This window comes from Canis aureus, chromosome 7 (genome assembly GCF_053574225.1).
Source record: "Canis aureus isolate CA01 chromosome 7, VMU_Caureus_v.1.0, whole genome shotgun sequence".
In the NCBI taxonomy this organism is placed as follows: Eukaryota; Metazoa; Chordata; class Mammalia; order Carnivora; family Canidae; genus Canis; species Canis aureus.
Genome location: NC_135617.1, coordinates 61476032 through 61497654, shown reverse-complemented (window position 1 = coordinate 61497654; position 21623 = coordinate 61476032).

Here is a 21623-nt window from a genome sequence, read left to right as displayed (position 1 = left end):
TCTGAATGTTGCTTTACTAAGACTTATTTTTGATTGGGTACTTCACAAGATAAAGAAATGTTTTGTTTTGTTAAGATTTTATTTATTTATTCATGAAAGACAGACAGAGAGAGAGAGGCCGAGACACAGGCAGAGGAAGAAGCAGGCTCCATGCAGGGAGCCTGATGTGGGACTTGACCCCGGGTCTCCAGGATCACACCCTGGGCCGAAGGTGGCGCCAAACCACTGAGCCACCCAGGGATCCCCAAGAAATTTTTTTTTTTTTAAGATTTTATTTATTCACGAGAGACACACACAGAGAGGGATTGAGGCAGAGACACAGGCAGAGGGAGAAGCAGGCTCCATACAGGGAGGCCGATGTGGGACTTGATCCTGGGTCTCCAGGATCAGGCCCTGGGCCGAAGGCGGAGCTAAACTGCTGAGCCACCAGGGCTGCCCCTAAAGAAATGTTTTTAATTACTTTGCATTGTTATTGACCTTGTTTATCCATAAAAATAATCAAGTTTGATACAGGAAAATGGAGAGTGTTCGGCTATGTATTGCTATATGTCAGGGGCTTAAAATAATAACCATTTTATGACTACAGACTCATGACTACTCTCATGAGTCTGTAGGTTGACAAGGGTCAGCTGGGTGATTTTTCTGCTCTTTGTGATGTCTGCTGTCTCTACAGTCACCTGGGGCTTGACTGCACAGGAGTATCCAATATAGTTCATCACCATGTCTAGCATCATCTTGGAGATGGCTGGCAGGCTGGACTTAGCTGGAATACTTGGGCAGCAGGGACTCTTTCTCTCCACATTATCTGAGGGCCTCTATCTCTCTCCTCCCCCCCCCACCCGCCCCCTCTCTCTGCATACCCTTTCTAGCAGAGTAGAAAGGACTTCATACATGTTAGCACAGAGCTCCCAAAAGTCCAAAGTGGAAACCTTGAGACCTTCCTAAAGTTTAGGCCTAGAAATGGCACAGCATCACTTCCACAATACTGTATTGATTGAAGAGAATCTGGGCCAGTCTAGACTCCCAGGGATGAGTCCTGTGAGGTGCAGATCCCAGAGGACCACCTTTGTAGTCTAGCTACTGCAAAAAGAATAGCTTACTCAGTTATAATAATAACAACAAATGTTCTAATTTACTAACATCACTGTTATATACTTTCAGTTTTTAAGGCATTTCTGGCATCTATCATTCAGGACCTTTTAGGAAGCAGGAAAGATCTTGGTTTAGCAAGAAACAATGGATATTCTAAGAAAACATCCTTCCCACCTTCCAGATTTCTTGTTCTCTCAAGTGTAAAGGAAATATAAAAAGGATCATACTGGGATGCTGGGGTGGCTTAGTCGGTTAAGTGTCTGTCTTTGGCACAGGTCACAATCTAGGGTCCTGGGATCCAGCCTCGCATTGGGCTCCCTACTCAGTGGGGATTCTGCTTCTCCCCCTCCCTCTGCCTCTTTCCCTGCTTGTACTCTCTCCCTCTCTCTCAAATAAGTAAATAAAGTCTTTTTTAAATAAAAAAGGATCATTCTTACAAAAGGAGCTAGAGAAAAAAAGACCCCTATGACAGCTAAGAAAAATTTTGCTGTATATGGAAATTATCAACCATTTCCATTTTCAAAGCATATCTTGTGATGCTTTTGAAAGATTGCCTTGCCCACCATTCTACATGTTAGATTATTTCTGGATGTGCATGCTTATATTTCCCAATGCAGTCCACTTCCCCCCATGTGCCCCACTTTGAAGTAGAGGTTCCATGCTGCAGAATTTCAGATCCTAGTCCTAGACAACACACCTGAAGATGTTTTGCATTTTACATTTGAAGGCACCTTGCCAGCATCCAATCCCAAGGTAAATCAGAGTTTACTACTTTAAAAGCATTCGTGAAGTCCAACAATGTTGCTGACTCCTGATGAAGTAGGAAGCTCCCATCCCCAGAAGGGTTTGTACAGAACCGGGTCACCTGCCACAGATGCTGCTGTTAGGATTTGGGGAAGTTGGAAAAACCCTAACAAATTTCAGATCTTATTGTTTTAAACCTGTTCAAAGTAGACAAAGCTTTGCCCACTAATGAAATGCTCCATTTCTGAAGTCAGACAGATTTGGATTTATTACCTGGATTCACCATTCACCAGCCATATGACTCACGGATGAGTCATTTAAACTCTGTTGGTCTGTTTTTTCATCTGCACAGTGGGGATAACAATATTACCTACATTTAAGGCATGGGTCCTGCTGCTGATCCAGAAGATATACAGCTGCTCCAGGCTTGGACCAGGAGCCTTCACTTCCAAGGTCACAGACTTCTGAGAATCTAATGAGAGCTTTGGATCCTCTATATTCCCCCAACCTGTGTGCATATAATGAAAATGTGACTACAAGTTCATGGGATTCACAGACCCCCAGTTGCTCATTCATGGTTCTTCTAGGGAGTTCCAAGCCCTGGCTCTAGTTGAAACGCAACAGCAAGAAGCCTACAAAGGAAAAGCAGAGACTCGCCCTCATGAAAACTGCAGCAGCTCCAGAGGCAAATATGCCCTGTGTTTTTTGAGAATCTCAGTCTAACTTTGATGTCTGGAAGTGCAATCTTCTTTTTTTTTTTTTTAAGATTTTATTTATTGATTGATGATAGACACACAGAGATAGGCAGAGGGAGAAGTAGGCTCCCTCTGGGGAGCCTAATGGGGGACTCGATCCTAGGGCCCCGGGATCACGACCTGAGCCAAAGGCAGACAGACACTCAACCGCTGAGCCACCCAGGTGCTCCTGGAAGTGCAATCTTCTGAGACTGAGCCAGCTCTACAGAAATTTTCCTATTTTGTGGCTCTAAGAAATACCTTGGGAGAAATAAAACTGAATAAGCAACACATGACCATCTTACCTTTGCCATTTTAGTCATCTTTCTATAATCTAAATATTTTTTTTTAGAAGTTCTCTGAGAAAAACCCAATTCCCCCCCGCCCCACCCCACCCCCAGAATTTCCCCTGGATCTTCACTCTGTTCTCCCACAGAGACTAGAAAGCATGAATAGATTGAGAAGCTGAACTTGGAAGCCATGTCCGTCATTAAAAAGGAGGAGGGGAACTTTGCAAATTTTCAGTTTCTCACTCAAGCCCTGGCCTGAGTATTATCTAGAGGCTTACCAACCTATGAGCGTTTATTTGATGGTACAGCAGCTGGAAACTGAGTGCTCACTGCATAAGCAGACCTAGTCCTATGGCAGATAGGGAGAAGTATCAGGTAACCCATTGCAGGACTAGTCTTCTAAGTCTATCATCTCCCAGGAGATGGCCAGTAGGGCCTCTGTGTGGAGGAAGAAACATCATGATATCTTCTGAGCATATTATTGTTATTAATGACTGACTTTTCTCACAGAGGAAATGGATAACATCTCTTATGTTTGAACAGTTTTTCAGTGCCTTACTTAGTTGTACACATCTCTACTTGTGTTGTTTTAAGCTAGAGCTTGATTTTTAATAATTCATTAATGAATCTTGTTTAACCTCGCTTAATCTTCTTGCCTAATTCTCCTTTACATTAAAGGATTAAAGACAGAAAAGGCGTAGCCAATTGATGACTCACTCCTCTTTCAGTGCTGATCCCCAAAGGCAGGTAGACAAGAACCTATGTTCGGGGAATGAATGAAACACACAAGTCTAAACTGAAAAATAAATCATCTGAGTCTCACTCTATTTATTCTAACTTCCCCTTCCTTTCATGACACAAAATTAGTCTTACAGGGTTTGCAAGGGCTATTTCACTGTTGCAGCTTTCACAGAATACTCTCTGATGAAGCTGACATTAGTAACTCACTGCCACAAACTATTTGCTTTGAGCTGTTCTCTAATAGTGGGGATGGGCCACACTGAGTCATCTACACTCTCCCCCAGGCCCTTAAGAATCCAGGAGATTATTTACTTGACAATGGGCCAGGATTAGCAATGTAGGGACTGTGGCTCTGGAGTGGAGCTGGGGGGACAGGTAGGCCATGAATCTTCGGGTCCCAAGTTGTACTAGGCTGAAGAAGCTAGGAGAGGCTGAGTCTCAGACTGGTTGGTTGGAGCCTGATGAAGTCAACTTACCCTATAGAACCCAGAAATGGTGTCCTGGTCACATTGACGGGGCTCCATGTTGACCTACTTTCTGTTTCTGCCCAAGCCGGTGAGGTATACCCTGATGTGGTGGGGATCCAAGGAGGGTCTCCTGCTCTGGGGCCACTGGTATTTTGTTCCTTCTAAATTAAACCTGAAAACCTTCCTGTTTCCTACCACATTCTTATAAGCATCAGTCTCATGTGTGGAAGAATAAAGTAGGAGCTTCCTATATGCCATGATTTAGGGGTGCTAGATAAAGCCCTGTTCCCTGAGGACATTCCTACAGGACATCTCCTTCAAGGTAAGGCACTGAAAGTGGCTGCTAAAAAGCGAATGAGGTTTGGGTCATCTAACAAATAAACCTATTCTCAGCCGTTAATGCCTTTCAAATCATTGATAAGATCTGCCCGTTGGGACATTTGAACTCTGAAAATAGCACTTTGGCCTGGTTACTTTTACTGCAGCCTGGAGCCCAGATTTTCAGACTCAGATTCCTGCATATTTTTGCCAGTCATAATTCCAGCCACCACATTGAGATTTTGTGTAGAAAGTATGGAATCATGATACTAAACATAAAACAGTCCACGCTTTGCAGCCCATATTCTTGCACTAGTTCAAAGGCTGTGTTCTTCATGTTGTAAGAAGGCAAAAGCCAAACCAAGATTGGGAAAAATGTTTATATACTCTGACCTCCCAATGATACAAACAAGGGCAGGAAAGCGAGAGAGATTATAAAGAATGCAGAGTAGCAGATTAGCAGTAAGGAAGTTCATGTCTTTATACAGGAGTCCCCCCTTCTCTGAGGGGGATACATTCCTAGACCCCCAGTGGATTCCTGAAACTGTTGATAGTACTGAAGCCTATAGATACTGGGTTTCTTCTATACATACATACTTATGATAGTTTATAAATTCGGCACAGTAAGGGGTACCTGGGTGACTCAGTCTGCCTTTGGAGCAGGTCATAATCTCAGGGTCCTGGGACTGAGCCCTGCTCAGCAGGAAGCCTGCTTCTCCGTCTCCCTCTACCCTTTCTCCCACCAGGCACAGCGCTCTCTCTCTCTCTCTCAAATGAATAAAATCTTTTTTTTAGCGGATCCCTGGGTGGCTCAGTGGTTTGGCGCCTGCCTTCGGCCCAGGGAGTGATCCTGGAGCCCCGGGATCGAGTCCCATGTCAGGCTCCCGGCATGGAGCCTGCTTCTCCCTCTGCCTGTGTCTCTGCCTCTCTTTCCCTCTCTCTGTCTCTGTCTCTCATGAATAAATAATAAAATAAAATCTTTAAAGAAATCTTTTTTTAAAAATTAGGCACAAAATATAGAGAATAGGCACAGTAAGAGATTAACAACAACTAATAATAAAACAGGACAATTATAGCAGTGTACTATAATAAAAGTTACATGAACGTGTTCTCTCTCTCAAAATATCTTGCTGTCCTGTACTCCCCTTTCTTCTTATGATGACTTGAGATGATAAAATACCTACATATGAGATGAAATGAAGAGAGTGACATAGGTACATAAATACTGTGATGTAGCCTTAAGCTACCAAACGTCAGAAGGAGGATTATGTGCTTCCAGACCACTGTTGACCTCAAGTAATAGAAACCACGGAAATGGATGGGTTAGGTGGACTGTTGCACTTGTTCCCCTGGCAGGCTGGCTTTCTGAATCCACTTTTGCCTGAGCCAGTGGTTGGCAACCTGCTCTATGGAGTGCAGGTATATTCTGGTCTGTTCTCCCAGCCATATGATAAGCCAAACAGGATAGCCTCCATCCCAGCAGGAATGGAGGATGACATTTTAGAAGATAAGTTCAAAATAGGAGAGTATTACCAAGCCCATTTGACTTCACAACTAGAGCACATTCTCCAACCCACTTTTGTAATGAAGCCAACATTTTAATCTCCAAAATTATTTCTTAAAAAATAAAATGTAATTAATATCTAAAAATAATCCTAAAAATTTAAATAGAAGAAGAGATGTACTCTTCTGCTGTCATCTTTTATCTACAGTGACTTTTGCTTCGGTCTACCAGTTTTCGGGAGTGCACTGCCAGGGGCTCAGGGCTCGAGGCAAGAGTTCACCAGGCTATTTCTGACTCAGCCTTTACCGACAGCCTCACCCAGGCAATGAGATTACTCATGTTTGTTTGTGCACAGGCTGAGTCCACCACTTCTCCACACTCTCAAGAAAGAGCATCCTCTACACCTCCCAGAACAGTAAATTCGTGGGATCCTGACTGGTATCTACTACACAAATGTTTCTGTGTTAGATACCTGGAAGGATCCTGAGGTTACAAAATAAAAGAAAATTCACAAATTCTTTGGATGATTTCATAAACAAGACTAAAATAAAGGTACACGCAAGAGGTTGTGGACACACACAAGACAGGATTTTTAACTCTAGGGAGGGAGGGGCTTCAAAGAGCATATAAATATTTTTTGTCTTTGAGTAATAGAATATCCAACTATATAGTCTAAGTAGTAAAGGTGTTTATCTTCTCATGTAACAAGAAATGCAGAGACCAGGAAGTGCAGGGTTGGTCTGGATGCCATTAAGAACCAGGTTCCCAAAAAAAAAAAAAGAACCAGGTTCCCAAAAAACCCCCAAAACAAACAAACAAACAAACAAACAAACAAACAAACACTTTCCTTTTGTCCTGACCATGGAGTAAGAAGTCTTCACTTACTTTAAATCTTCTCCATTGTGGATTTAATATGAAAGTTCCATTCTCACAGTCATCATTTCTGATCCAGTTGTTCTGGATTTCTCCTGTGACTAAAATACATTTCGTGGTTTGTTGTTATTTTGCTTATTATTATTTTAATTTTTATTATTTTAATAACACACTCAGGCCAAATCCATTTCTTTTCTTTACACTACATGCCTGAAGAAACTTTCAGTTCTGCAGAGGTGACTGAATGCCCCGCTTATCTCAAGCATTGTTAAGTGCGCCTGCAACAATCATTTTGGAGTAGCAAGATCATTTATTTCCTACTTTAATAAAAATGCCAAGCTAGTTCAACTTCAGTTGTCTTGTACATGTGTTAGGGAGAAAAAGCAAGGTTGCAGTATATTAAAACTGCATTTGTTTGATTACACAGAGTAATACATGTACATTTTAGAAGCTATAGACAATAAAGGAGGTTGTATAAGCCAAAAACGTGAAGAGGGATAAAGACCACTCCCTGGAGTTATGCAGTGCACATCCTATGAGACTGCATATGGCAACTTATTTCTGAACACATAGCGCATAAAAGAAAAAATTCCGCATGAGTCTACCTACCAGCAACAATATTAATATTTTTCTGAGTTTCCTTCCAGTACTTTCTCTAGGTACATTGCTTTTTTAAATTATATTTAACATACATCTGCTTTATAACCTCCTTCACTTAACAATTAATTGTGAACTTTTAAGTATTTAAATATTCTTTTTTTCTCTTTCTTTTTTCACGGTATTTAAATATTCTTAAAAATATCATTCTCAAAAAAAAAAAAAAAATATATCATTATCAGGGCAGCCTGGGTGGCTCAGCGGTTATCCCCGCCTGCAGCCCACGGTGTGATCCTGGAGATCCGGGATCGAGTCCCACATCGGGCTCCCTGCATGGAGCCTGCCTCTCCCTCTGCCTGTGTCTCTGCCTCTCTGTCTCTGTGCTTCTCAATAATAAATAAATAAAATCTTTAAAAATATATATAATTCTCAATTGTATCATATTTTATTATTTCATTTAACAAAAACACAGTTGACCCTTGAACAATTTGGGGCCCAATTCCCCTGTGTAGTTGAAAATTCTCATATAACTTTTGACTCCCCAAAAACTTAACTGCTAATAGCCTACTGTTGACAGAGAACCTTACTAATAACGTAAACAACACATATTTTGTACGTTATGTGTATTCTTACAATAAAGTAAGCTAGAGAAAGAAAATGTTATTAAGAAACTCACACAAAAGAGAATACTTTTACAGTACAGTGCAGTATTCATCAAAACAAAAAATCGGGGCACCTGGGTGGTTCAGTGGTTGAGCATCTGCCTTCTGCTCAGGTCGTGATTCCAGGGATTGAGTCCCACAATGCAGGGAGCCTGCTTTTCCCTCTGCCTGTGTCTCTGCCTCTCTCTCTCTCTCTCTCTCTCTCTCTGTGTCTCATGAATGAATGGATAAAATCTTTTTTTTTTAATCTGTGTATAAGTGGACCCCTGCAGTTCAAACCCATATTGTTCAAGGGTTAACTGCATAGTATTTCCTTAAAATTTTTTGAAAGAGATAGAACACAAGCAAGGGGGGTGGGGGGCAGAAGGAGAGAGAGAGAATCTTGAGCAGAATCTGTGCTGAGTGTGGAGCCCAGTTCAGGGCTCAATCCCACAACCCAGAGATCATGACCCAAGCCAAAATCAAGAGTCAGACACTTAACAACTGAGCCACGAAGTTGCCCCTTTCTAGTATTTTCTACATGCCAATCACTATCCTAAACTCATTAAAAATACTAACTCACGTAATCCTGCACAGCTATCTTTGTTTGCCTCTTCAAACACCTCTACCCTCTTCCACCCTTCTCTGCGCCCCGAGAGGTGGACCTGCATAGACTATGTCAACGACTTTCTGTCCCCTCTCATTTCCTTGGGTTTGGCCCGTAACACATTGTGGTAGATTGGATTGTCATCCCCAACTCTACTCTCTCCCTTTCTCCCTATGTTAGCATTTGCCATGTGAATGTGCCTTCTAGTAGAGTATATAGAAAAGGAATATTTCTACTCCATTTATATTAGGCTCAGCCATGTGACATACTTTGGCCAATGGAATAGTTGTAGGCTTGCAGTGATCAGAAGCCTGAAAAGGACTTGCCTGTCTGGTTTGGCCTTTTGAGTGCTGGCCCCAAAATAAAAGGCCCTCAAAGCTAACCAGAACCCAACCAATCCAGAGCCTGAAGAAGAGCTGCCCAGTCATTCTAGGAGTGAGAAAAACAAATGTTTGCAGTTGATAACCATTGAGATTTAGAACTGTTTGTATATAGCACTATTGCAGCAATGTCAGGCTATTCACAGGTGTCTCAGAAAGATCCTAGAGTTAGGTCAAGGTGTTTATGCAAGCTCAGTGGGCTTTCATCAAACAGCACAGCTCCTCCTCGGAGTGAGGACTTTCTCCCTCTTCCTTTCTTTCCCCCCTTTTCTCTCTCTCCACATTCTAATAGCCGCCCAACTACTTCCTATTATTCCCTACTGTACTAGCTCAAATCCCGCACTATGCTTGCTAATTGCCCTACATCCTGCCCCCCCCCCATCTCTGTAAAGAGTCCCTTTGTTAAATTCTACTCAAATTACCCAGTTTCAGTGTGTCATTGGTCTCCTCTGTGGACTCTGATAAACATGCTCATGAGACTATCCCATGAGGTAGGTACTATTGCAATCATCACTTCACTAACGACACTGGAACTTTACAAGGCCACACAGTAAGTGGCAGAGATTTGAAGCCAAGTGGATCCATGCGGACTTCACTCTGTGACTACAGGTCTACCTAATGGGCTTATCATAGTTTATTTAACTAGCTCCTTATTGTCAGACATTCAGATGGTGCGTATATGTTTGCTATCAGGTTTTTTGTTTGTTTTTCTGTTGTACATACTTCTGTTGTGAGCAATCGCTGCATAAATATTTGCTCATTTTCAGGATAAAGAACATTACTTTTTTTTTTTTTTTAGATTTTTATTTATTTATGATAGTCACAGAGAGAGAAATAGAGAGAGACAGAGACATAGGCAGAGGGAGAAGCAGGCTCCATGCACAGGGAGCCCGATGTGGGATTCGATCCCGGGTCTCCAGGATCGTGCCCTGGGCCAAAGGCAGGCGCCAAACCGCTGCGCCACCCAGGGATCCCAAGAACATTACTTTTTAAAGATTTATTTATTTATTTGAGAGATAGAGAGGAAAAAAATGCACAAGGTAGAGGAGCAGAGGGAGAGAGAGTATTAAGCAGACTCCACGCTGAGCACAGAGCCAGACCTGGGCTTGATCTCATGATACTGAGATCAGGACCTGAGCAAAAACCAAGAGTCAAATGCTTAACTGACTGCCCCACCCAGGTGCCCCAGGGTTAAGAACATTTTATTTATTTATTTTTTTAAGAGCACTTTTAAAAGTGAAATTATTGAATTAAAGAACATAAATGTCTGTTCTCCAACCCTTTCTTCGTTTTTAAAATTGTTTCTTTTTGACTATAAAAATAACCAGATTTTTTTTTAAGATTTTATTTATTCATGAAAGACACAGAGAGAGAGAGAGGCAGAGACATAGGCAGAAGGAGAAGCAAGCTACCCCTAGGGAGCCTGATGTGGGACTCGATCCCTGAACCCCAGGATCAGGCCCCGAGCCGAAAGCAGGGTTCAACCGCTGAGCCATCCAGGCATCCAAAAATAACAGATTTGATAAGCACAATTCAAGCACTGCAGAAGTGTGTATTGTAGGACATGAACAACTCTATAATTCCATGCTCTGAGAAAACCATCGACCCAGGATTTGTTAAGTTCTCTTTAAGAACAATTAATAATAATTATTATTGTTTCTTTTTGGAAAACCAGCAAGTGTGTTCTGTGGAAATGTAGAAAAGGAAAAGGAAAAAAATCATTTGTAATGCACAATTCATGCTGTGTGTGTAAACAAATATAGGACCATATTGTGATACAACCTAGTAACATGCATTTTTCACTTTGCAATACACATTGTTATGAATATTTATCATGTCATTGAATATTCTTCTACAATATCAGCTGCGTCTTACTTCTATAACTACCTTGTATTCTACTGAATAATATAATTCACTGTCATTTGCAACCAGTTCCCTAGAAGTAGATATTTAAGTTGTTTCCCCTTTTTGGCTACAATAAATAAAATTCCCATGGACAAAGTTATAAAGAGATATTTGCACATAGTTCTGATTATTCCTTTAAAAATATTTCTGGCTAAAGAATTGCTGGATCCAAATGAATGCACGTTGATAAGGCCTTTGATTTATAATACAACCAGCCCTACAGAGAGGCTGCCAATTTAGTCCCCACCAACAAAGGATATTATTGTTTAAAATTTTTTTGCCAGTATGATTAGGTAAAAAAAAGGAGGAGGAGGAGATCTTTTTGGTCTTTATTTACTTTCATTTGCTAACTAAGGAGATAGAACTTTTCCTAATTTTGTTGTCATTTGTACTTCTGTGGCAAATTATGTACTTTCCCGTTTTTCTTTTAGCATGTTTATTTTTTCTTTATGATTTGTAAGAATTCTCTTAAATTGTCATATATGTAGCAAAGGTTTTTTCCACATTGTCATTTCTATTGTACTTTTTTAAAATGGATTTTTCATGCAGTCAAATTTAATGTTTTTACTTTTATGGTGTCTGCTTTTCGTGTTATATTTAGAAAGATTTTCTTCACCCCCAAATCACATAATCATTGATTCTTCATCTAATTCTCTCATAAATTTACTTAAAAAAATTTTTTTTATTTTTTTATGTTACAGTTAGTAAGCCATCTGAAGTTTATTTTGGTATTTTAGGAGAGATAGGAGCCTAGCTTAAGTTGTGTTCAAATGATCAGCTTATTCTCTCAGCATCATTTATGAAGTAAACCATCATTCCCTAATTGATCTGAACCACCTTTATCATATGCCAAATTCTTGTATATTTCCTGGACTTTTAATTTTGTTTCATTGATTGGATAATTCTGTGCCAACACCTCACTGCTTAAAATACTAAGATTTAATTATTATTATTATATTTTAAATTTTATTTTATTTTTAAATATTTAATTAATTTATTTATTTGAGAGAGAGCGCGCAAGCATGGGGAAGGAGCAAAGAGGGAGAAGAAGGGGGAAAGAATCTCCAGCTGACTCCTCACTGAGTGTGGACCCAATGTGGAGATCCGTCTCACAACCCTGAGATTTTGACCAAACCAAAACTGAGAGTAGGGTGCTCAATCGACTGAGTCACCAGGCACTCCCTGAAATTTTAAGTTTAAACTGCATTCAATGTATTAAGTAGTTTTGAGAAAGCTATCTTTACAATATTGAATTGTTCCATGTAGAAGACAATATTCCATGTTCCACTTATACAGACCCTTTGGGAATGAAAGTACAATTTGTATTTTCTTTTCTTTTTTTTTTTTTTTAAGATTTTATTTATTTATTCATAGAGACACAGAGGGAGAGAGAGAGAGAGGCAGAGACACAGACAGAAAGAGAAGCAGACTCCACGCAGGGAGTCTGACGCGGGACTCGATCCGGGGTCTCTAAGGATCACACCCCGGGCTGCAGGCGGCGCTAAACCGCCGCGCCACCGGGGCTGCCCTCAATTTGTATTTTCTTCACAAAAATCTTTTGCAATTACTTTAAATGCTGGAAGATATGGGAAATTGAAGCTCTATTGTGGATACTTTCAAATTCCAGGGAGCCCTGATTAGGAATCAAAAGACCTGGGACACGTGAGTCGCTCAGTGGTTAAAGCATCCGCCTTTGGCTCAGGTTGTGATCTTGGGAGTCCCAGGATCAAGTCCCACATCAGGCTCCCTGCCTGGAGCCTGCTTCTCCCTCTGCCTGTGTCTCTGCCTCTCTCTCTGTGTCTCTCATGAATAAATAAATAAAATCTTAAAAAAAAAAAAAAAAGAATCAAAAGACCTAAAAGAGGCTGGCTCAGTTAGTAAAGTATGTGACTTTTGATCTTGGAGTTGTAAGTTCAAGCCCCACATTGAGTGTAGGGATTACTTAAAATAAAGTAAAATCCTGGGCAGCCTGGGTGGTTCAGCGGTTTAGCGCCGCCTTCAGCCCAGGGCGTGATCCTGGAGACGCCGGATCAAGTCTCATGTCAGACTCCCTGCAGGGAGCCTGCTTCTCCCTCTGCCTGTGTCTCTGCCTCTCCCTCTGTGTGTGTCTCTCATGAATAAATAAATAAAATCTTAAAAAAAAAAAAGTAAAATCCTGAGGTAGTAGGCTGGCTCAGTCAATAGAACATGCAACTTTTGATCTCAGAGTTGGGAGTTCAAGCCCCACCTTGGGTGTAGAGACTACTTTTAATTAACTAGCTAATTAATTAAATAAAACAAAATCTTAAAGAAAAAATCCTTAAAAGATAGGTTTTAGCTATTCACTTAATACTTGGAAAAATTCACAAGACTTTATTCACCCTCAGTTTCCTCAACTGGACTAATAACCCCTACCTTTTCCTACTTTCAGAGTTGGTGTGAGATCACACAAGTACTGCAGTAGAGAGAGCCATGTTAATACAGGGGTGATGTTTGGTCAATATATATCTAACAATGGTAATGTGCGTAGGAGGGATTTTACCATATAAAACAATCTAACCAATCAGTAAATAATTACCCAGTAAAGTGCTCAACTATTTCGCCAGGGCTAAGTGGTTTTTTTCTGGACATGTTACCTTCAGTGCTAAAACCAGGAAAGTCCCAGCAGACCAGGATGCATTGGTCATCTTAGCTGGCAGGCATCCCCTTAGAACTCTGAGACGCTATAATTCCAGAGACAGAACAGGCCCTCGCTCACAAAGTGTTTCCAGTCTAGTGGTAGTGGAGATCTAGTGTTTGCCTATAACATGGTGAGGAAATGTGTACATACTCAATTGCTCCATGAGGACTAGTGGAGCAATAGGACTCTCAAAGAAGGATGACTGGTTTGGGCTGGAGACTCTACTGGAGGTGCCTGAACTAGACATATGAACCAGAGCATATGTGTAGGATGGGACTCCAGATGCGGAGTGAACACAAGGTAAGAATCAGAGTGTTATTGCATGGAAGATATGATTGAGCATTCTGCCCCCAGCCTCACACAAGGGAGGTGCTCAATGAACACAAGTTTATTCGAGTTTGATGTACCTAATTACTCAGAGCTGGGGTATACATGGAGTGTCTGTCCGTTTAGGGTTGCACACTCTGAAGTTCACAAGACTGAACAACTGGAAATGCAGAGCACCACCTAAAAGGCTCTCTTATAAATGAAATAATGTGAAATTTATACAACCAATATGTTTCTCTATTTCATTTCGCAGTGAGAATTTTGATGCTAAATTTAGTGCCCACCACAACTTTAAGAACTAGTTCCCATTTACTCCTTCCACTTCCTTTAATCAGACATTGTTCCTTCATATCATTGATATATCATAGTTTGCATTGCTTAAAATAAAAAAACATTTCTGGGACTCCTGGGTGGTTCAATGGTTGAGTGTCTGCCTTCGACTCAAGTCGAGATCCTGGGACCCTGGGATTCAGTCCGCATGGGGCTCCCAGCAGGGAGCCTGCTTCTCCCTCTGCCTATGTCTCTGCCTCTCTCTCTCTCTGTATCTCTCATGAATAAATAAATAAAATCTTTATTTATTTTTTTTAATTTTTTATTTATTTATGATAGTCACAGAGAGAGAGAGAGAGAGAGGCAGAGACACAGGCAGAGGGAGAAGCAGGCTCCATGCACCGGGAGCCTGATGTGGGATTCGATCCCGGGTCTCCAGGATCACGCCCTGGGCCAAAGGCAGGCGCCAAACCGCTTCGCCACCCAGGGATCCCTAAATAAAATCTTTAAAAAAAAAAAAAGAAAAATATTTCTACGGGTGGGGTGGGGGACACCTGATTGGCTCAGTTGCTGGAGCACATGACTCTTGATCTCAGGGTTGTAAGTTTGAGCCCCATGTTGGCTGTAGAGAGAGATTACATAAAAAAAAAAAATCTTGGGTGGCATTGGTGGCTCAGCAGTTTAGCGCCGCCTTCAACCTGGGGTGTGATCCTAGAGTCCGGGGATCCAGTCCCACATCGGGCTCCTGGCATGGAGCCTGCTTCTCTCTCTGTCTGTGTCTCTGCCTCTCTCTCTCTCTCTCTCTCTCTGTGTGTGTGTGTGTCTCATGAATAAATAAATAAAATCTTTAAAAATAAAATAAAAATAAATCTTTAAAAAAAGTACTACCTGAAAAACACGTTATGAAAAAATTAGAATATAGAGAAAAAGGCGAAGAAAGTTAAAATTTCTGATATTCCCTTTAAATATAGCCACTGTTAATGTTTTAATGTTCTCTCCCCACCCTACACGCCCACCAATGTATTCTTTCTGGATATTGAACTAAATATGTTTTCTTCTTTTTGTTGTTGTTTAACATTATTTATTTGAGAGAGAGAGAGTGCACATTAGCAGAGGGAAGGGCAGAGAGAGAAGCAGAGTCTTCGCTGAGCAGAGAGCCTGAAGCCCATGTGCAGTGGGCGGGGGGCCTGGCTCAGGTCTATCCCAGGACCCTGAGATCATGACCTGAGCCAAAGGCAAACACTTAACCAACTGAGCCACCCAGGCACCCCTGAATGTTTTCTAACTTGCTTTTTAAACTTAATACTTCATCAAGGTCTTTCCATTTCAATAAATTGCTTCTGTAGCAGCACTCTTTAGCTGTTACATATCATTTCACTTCATGGTGATACACTAATTTATTTAACTAGTCTCCTACAACAATAGGACCATTGAGATTTCTCTCGGCCTAGTTTTGTTCTGCATTCTGCAGTTGTCTGGTCATTTCCTTGAATCAAGTCCTAAAACTAAAATCACTGGGCTAAAATTTAGACTAAAATCAAAGTCTAAATGTATTTTATATAATATCATTTATAGATTAAAAGGCCAGTTCTTGGGACAAATTGCCGAGGTTCAAATCCTCTATTTTCCACCTCTGTGGTCATGAGTCTTTTCTTTCATCCTTCCAACCCTTGTTTTTCATCCGAAATTAAGACCACAATTGTACCCACTGCATAGGGCTGTTGTGAGGATTTAAGTGAGATGACGTATGGGAAGCACATAGCACAGTATCTGACACAAAATGAGCACTAAATATATTCTACAATTATTTTGCTAAAGGATATCCAGAAAGATAATAGCAATTTTTACTGATACAAAAGTCATGGCCTTTGAGGGAGCTGATAGGATTTAACTCAAACAAAAGTTAAAAAGTATCAGGATGCCTGGGTTGCTCAGGGGTTGAGCATCTGCCTTGGGCTCAGGGCATGGTCCTGGAGTCTCGGGATCGAGTTCCACATCAGGCTGCGTCGAGGAGCCTGTGTCTTCCTCTATGTCTCTGTCTCTCTCTCTGTCTCTCATGAATAAATAAATAAAATATTTAATAAATAAATGAATAAAATAAAAGTATCAGTATGTACTGGTTCTTTGCCCACCACAATGATACTGAGCAATGTCCCCACCAATGTCAGCCTATCCTTCCAAGAGTGTTTTAATCTAGTCCCCCTAGTGGCCACGAGACTGAATATTCAAGATAACTAACCCTGTTCTTTCAAGGTTAATTCACAAAGGGAAATAAAACAACTTCGAATTTTTTTAATTTTTATTTTATTTATTTTTAAAGATTTTATTTATTTATTCATGAGAGACACAGAGAGAGAGAGAGGCAGAGACACAGGCAGAGGGAAAAGCAGGCGCCCTGCAGGGAGCCCGACGTGGGACTCAATCCCCGGTCTCCAGGATCACACCCTGGGTTGAAGGTGGCGCTAAACCGCTGAGCCACCAGGGCTGCCCTCCACTTTTTTTTTTTTTAATAGAAAATTTGGGGATCCCTGGGTGGCGCAGCGGTTTAGCGCCTGCCTTTGGCCCAGGGCGCGATCCTGGAGACCCGGGATCGAATCCCACGTCAGGCTCCCGGTGCATGGAGCCTGCTTCTCCCTCTGCCTGTGTCTCTGCGCCTCTCTCTCTCTCTCTGTGTGTGTGTAACTATCATAAATAAATAAAAATTAAAAAAAAAAAAAAAGAAAATTTGTAGTGGCCCAAGTAACACCTTCAAGATCATCTCAGGTCTCTGCCTTCAGAGTTGCTAGCTTACTTTCCCAGATAGCTGTAGTTTGTCCCTGGTGAAGAAGAATAAATCTGGCTAAAGCAGTGGTTCTCAATCTTTGCTAAGCCTCAGTATCCTTTTTTTTTTGTAAGGATTTTATTCATTTATTCATGAGAGAGACAGAGAGAGAGAGAGAGAGAGAGAGAGAGAGGCAGGGACACAGGCAGAAGGAGAAGCAGGCTCCACACAGGGAGCCCAACGTGGGACTCGATCCCAGGAGTCCAGGATCACACCCTGGGCCTAAGGCAGGCACTCAACCACTGAGCCACCCAGGGATCCCCTAAACCTCAGTATCCTGAAAAATAGAGATTCTCCAGAGATTCTGGTTTAATCAGACAGTAGTATGGCTGAGTATCAGAATTTTAAAAGGCTGTCTAGGAAATTCTAATGTTCAGCTGAGGCTAGAGACAGTTGGCAAGAATGACCTCAAATTCCTCTTAACCTCTTTTCCATTTATTCTTCAACCGGACGGGCTATGGAGAAGTTGCTTCCTCTCTCACCAATGCCTCTCCTCATAGGAGAATTCCAAAGAGAATAAACAACAAGCATGAATAACTCCTCTGGGTCTAACCTCCCATTGCCTCTACCTGGTTAGAAATAAAGTGTGAGCCACATAAGTAATTTAAATTTTTCTGGTTAGCCACATTTAACAAGGGAAAAAGAAACAGGTGAAATAATTTTAATAATTTTTAAAATTTAACCCAAACATATCCAAAACAATATCATTTCTTTCAAGATTTTATTTATTTGAAAGAGAGAGAAAGAGCAAAAGCAAGGGGAGGGGCAGAGAGAGAGAGAGCAGCAGGCTCCCTTTAGAGCAGGGAACCCGATGCGGGGCTCAATCCCAGGACCCCGGGATCATGACTTGAGCCGAAGGCAGACACTTAACCAACTGAGCCACCAAGGTGTCCCCAAACTAAAATCATTTCAGTGTGTAATTAATATGCAACATTATTAATGAGCTCTTTTACTTTTTTTTCACAGGAGGTCTTCAAAATCTGGTGATATTTTACACTCAAAGTATATATCAACTAGACAAGCCATTTGAAGGTTCAAGAGCCATGTGTGGCTAGTGGCTGCCATATTGGACAGCACAGGGCTAGGGATTAAATGCAAATGAAATAACTTGGTAGGGCTCAGGCTCCCTTAAAATGGAGATATTTGTAGTGCTGCTCCTTGACTTTGCCACAAGGATCAATGAAATACCTATTACAGTGCTGGTGTTAGTGAACTCTCAGCAATGTGTAGTTTCTCCTGTGCTAAGGGGAAGAGACGCATAGGGTTAGGTGGTAGATGAAATAACTCCTCTTATCTCTCTAAAACAGGATTTTTTGGGGGGGATGCCTGGGTGGCTCAGATGGTTGACCATCTGTCTTCTGCTCAAGTCATGATCCTGGGGTCCTGGGATTGAGCCCCCTGCCCTGGGGCTCCCTGCTCAGCGGGGAGTCTGCTTCTCCCTCTCCCTCTGCTGCTCCTGCTTGTGCACTCACTCTCTCTGTCAAATAAATAAATAAAATATTTAAAAATAAATAAAACAGGGTTATTTTCAATATGCTTAACCCATCTTCCCTTTTGCTAACCACAAAAAGCTCATGCTTTCCTTCTGTGATATTTTTTATTTCAAAATACAATTAAAAATTCAATATCATGACTAAAAATAGAAGAAATAGCACAAAAATTGCTTTGCTGTCACTCTCCCTCCTCCAACCTAGAGGTATGTGCCCTCCCTCCCCTTCCTATTGTAAATTCTGCTCTAAAACACCTTTCTCATTTCCAGGCTGCTGTATAAACTTCAGATGAGCCTTATGTTCATGTGAGGTTTTTAAGTTTAAAGTCATTTATTTATCATTACAAAAATGTATGTTCCCTCAGTGAAAATCAGAAAATACAGAAAAACAGCACAAATTGGAACCACCAGATCTGCGCCATCCACAGAATAAGCACACTAATACCTGGGGTTGATCCTTGGAGCAGCTGTTTCCAATCCTGGCTGTTCATTGGGATCACCTGAGCATTCTAAGCTACATGATGCCCATCCCCATCCCCAGAGACTGGGATTAAATTGGACTGGGTGCCACCTGGGCACCAGGATTTGATTTTAATGCACCTGACTGGCTCAGTTGGTGGAGCATGCAACTCTTGATCTTGGGGTTGTAAGCTCGAGTCCTACACTGGGTATAGAGATTAGTTTGAAAAGAAAAAAAAATTTTTTTTTTTTTTTTAGATTTTATTTATTTGAGAGAGAGAGGGAGCACTTGAGCAGGGGGGAGGGGCAGAGGCAGCAGCTTGACCCCAATGAACCCCCTAGGTGCCAAATTTCTCTTTAAAAAAAAAAAAAGGGAAACCTGGGTGACGCAGCGGTTTAGCGCCTGCCTTTGACCCAGGGCACGATCCTGGAGACCCGGGATCGAGTCCCGCGTCGAGCTCCCGGTGCATGGAGCCTGCTTCTCCCTCCTCCTGTGTCTCTGCCTCTCTCTCTCTGTGTGACTATCATAAGTAAATAAAAATTTTAAAAATAATAAAAATTTAAAAAAAGATTTTATTTATTTATTCATGAGAGACACAGTGAGAGAGGCAAGGACATAGGCAGAGGGAGAAGCAGGCTCCCCATGGGGAGCCTGATGTGGGATTTGATGCCAGGACCCCGAGATCACAACCTGAGCCAAAGACAGATGCTCAACCACTGAGCCACCCAGGTGCCCCTAAAAATAAAATCTTAAAAAAATAAAAAATAAATAAATGCTCCCCAGGTGAATTCTAATTAGCACCCAAGGTGAGAACCAGTGTTCTAGAGCTGCAAGTCTCAGGTTTCAATGCTCATGCCAATCATGGTGACCTCATCAAAATGTAGATTCTTTCTTTCTTTTTTTTTTTTTTTTTAAGATTTTGTTTATTTATTCATGAGAGAGAGAGAGAGACAGACGGACAGAGACATAGGCAGAGGGAGAAGCAGGCTCCCTCTGGGGAACCTGATGTGGGACTTAATCCCAGGACCCCGTGATTGTGTCCTGAGCCAAAGGCAGATGCTCAACCACTGAGCCACCTAGATGCCTCAAAATGCAGATTCTGATTGAATAGGTCTGGAGTGGGGCCCCAGATTCTAATTCCTATTAAAAGTGATGCTGTAGCAGTAGGTCTACCAACCATATTTTTAATATTCCAGACTCTTAGCCATGCCTAGATATCTAGATGTGCTTTCTTTCTTTTTTAAAGATTTTATTCATTTATTTGAGAGAGAAGGGAGAGAGAGAGAATGAAAGAGACCAGGAGCAGGGGGAAGGGCAGAGGGACAAGCAGGTTCCCCCCCCCCACCGCCCAAGCCAGGGAGCCCTACATGGGGCTCTATCCCAGGACCCAAGCCAAAGACAGATGCTCAACTGGCTGAGCCACCCAGGAGCCCTTGATGTACTTTTTTCTCTAAAAATTCTTACCATAGTCCTGTTTTTATAACCTGCTTTTTAAAGATCAGTGGTTCATTATGACCTCCTTTGCATTAAAAAAAAAATGCACTTCTGCAAGATCATTCTAATTCATTACATGAGACTTCATTTTAAGGAGATACTACTGTAGGTCACTTAGTACAGTGCTTTTGGGAGTGTGGGTTGCAGCTGGTGTATCATATAGTCTGGAAAGTTCAATCCTTGCCTCTATTCTGATGACGTAGATCAGAGATACAGCTCTACAAACAATTCTTAATATATTATCCCTCTCTCCTCTTCCCTCTTCCCAGAGACCTTAAGAACCACTGATTTAACAATTTCGTATTTTAAGGGCACTCAATTTCTGACTTTTTCAGGCAAATATAGCAAAAAAAATTTTCTGGGGGAAAAAGGTCACATCAATCTCATGAAGTAAGTGTTATTATGGTCTCCATTTTACAAATAAGTAAAATTTTCATGTGTAAAAATTTGCCCATGAGATTCTCTCACTTCGATGGAGAATCCTCAAAATTCTGATTTAACCCTTTTGTACTTGTGGAAAGGACAACAGTGTTTTCTAGATAAAGCCAAGCTCAGAGCACTGGGCACACTCGCAGCCCTGCCAGATTCCCATGCTGAGGAGCAAGACCCCAGACAGAGCCACATGTCTTCCATGGCCACTGGCAAAGGACCAAGGAAGCTAATGCAAGGCCAGCCAGTAAGTGGCCAAGCCAGCAGCCTACGAGGAGCTCTGCTATAAAAACCCCTGCTCATTAGACAGGAGGCAGTACCCTGAGACATAGAGGCTGTAGAGGCCCAGAACCCTCAAAAAGTGGCAGCTGGGAGAGGACAGAAGCCATGAGGCAGAAAAAAGAAGAGGAGAGGTGAACTGACAGCAACAGAAGTATCAGAAGCAGAAGCAGAAGAGGGCTGTGTCATGCTAAGAAGTAGGCACTCTCCTGCCAAGGTCGGATCAAGTCACTGTCCTCTGAGCTCTGGGTCCTGGGCCCCCTCCTGGGCTCTGAACTGTGTTCCAGTGACACTCAGCTGGAAAGCCACTCTAGGTGCCTCCAGAGCCCTGATCCCCACAATTACTCTGGGGACTCTTCTTGATAATTGTGTGCCCTCCCCAATAAGGGAAGGGAATTATTTAAGGTAAATCAAAAAAGACTTCATCAAAAAAAGAAAAAAAGACTTCATCACAAGCAAAAGAGTCTAACACATGCTCCCAGTTATTACATTTTGTGACCAA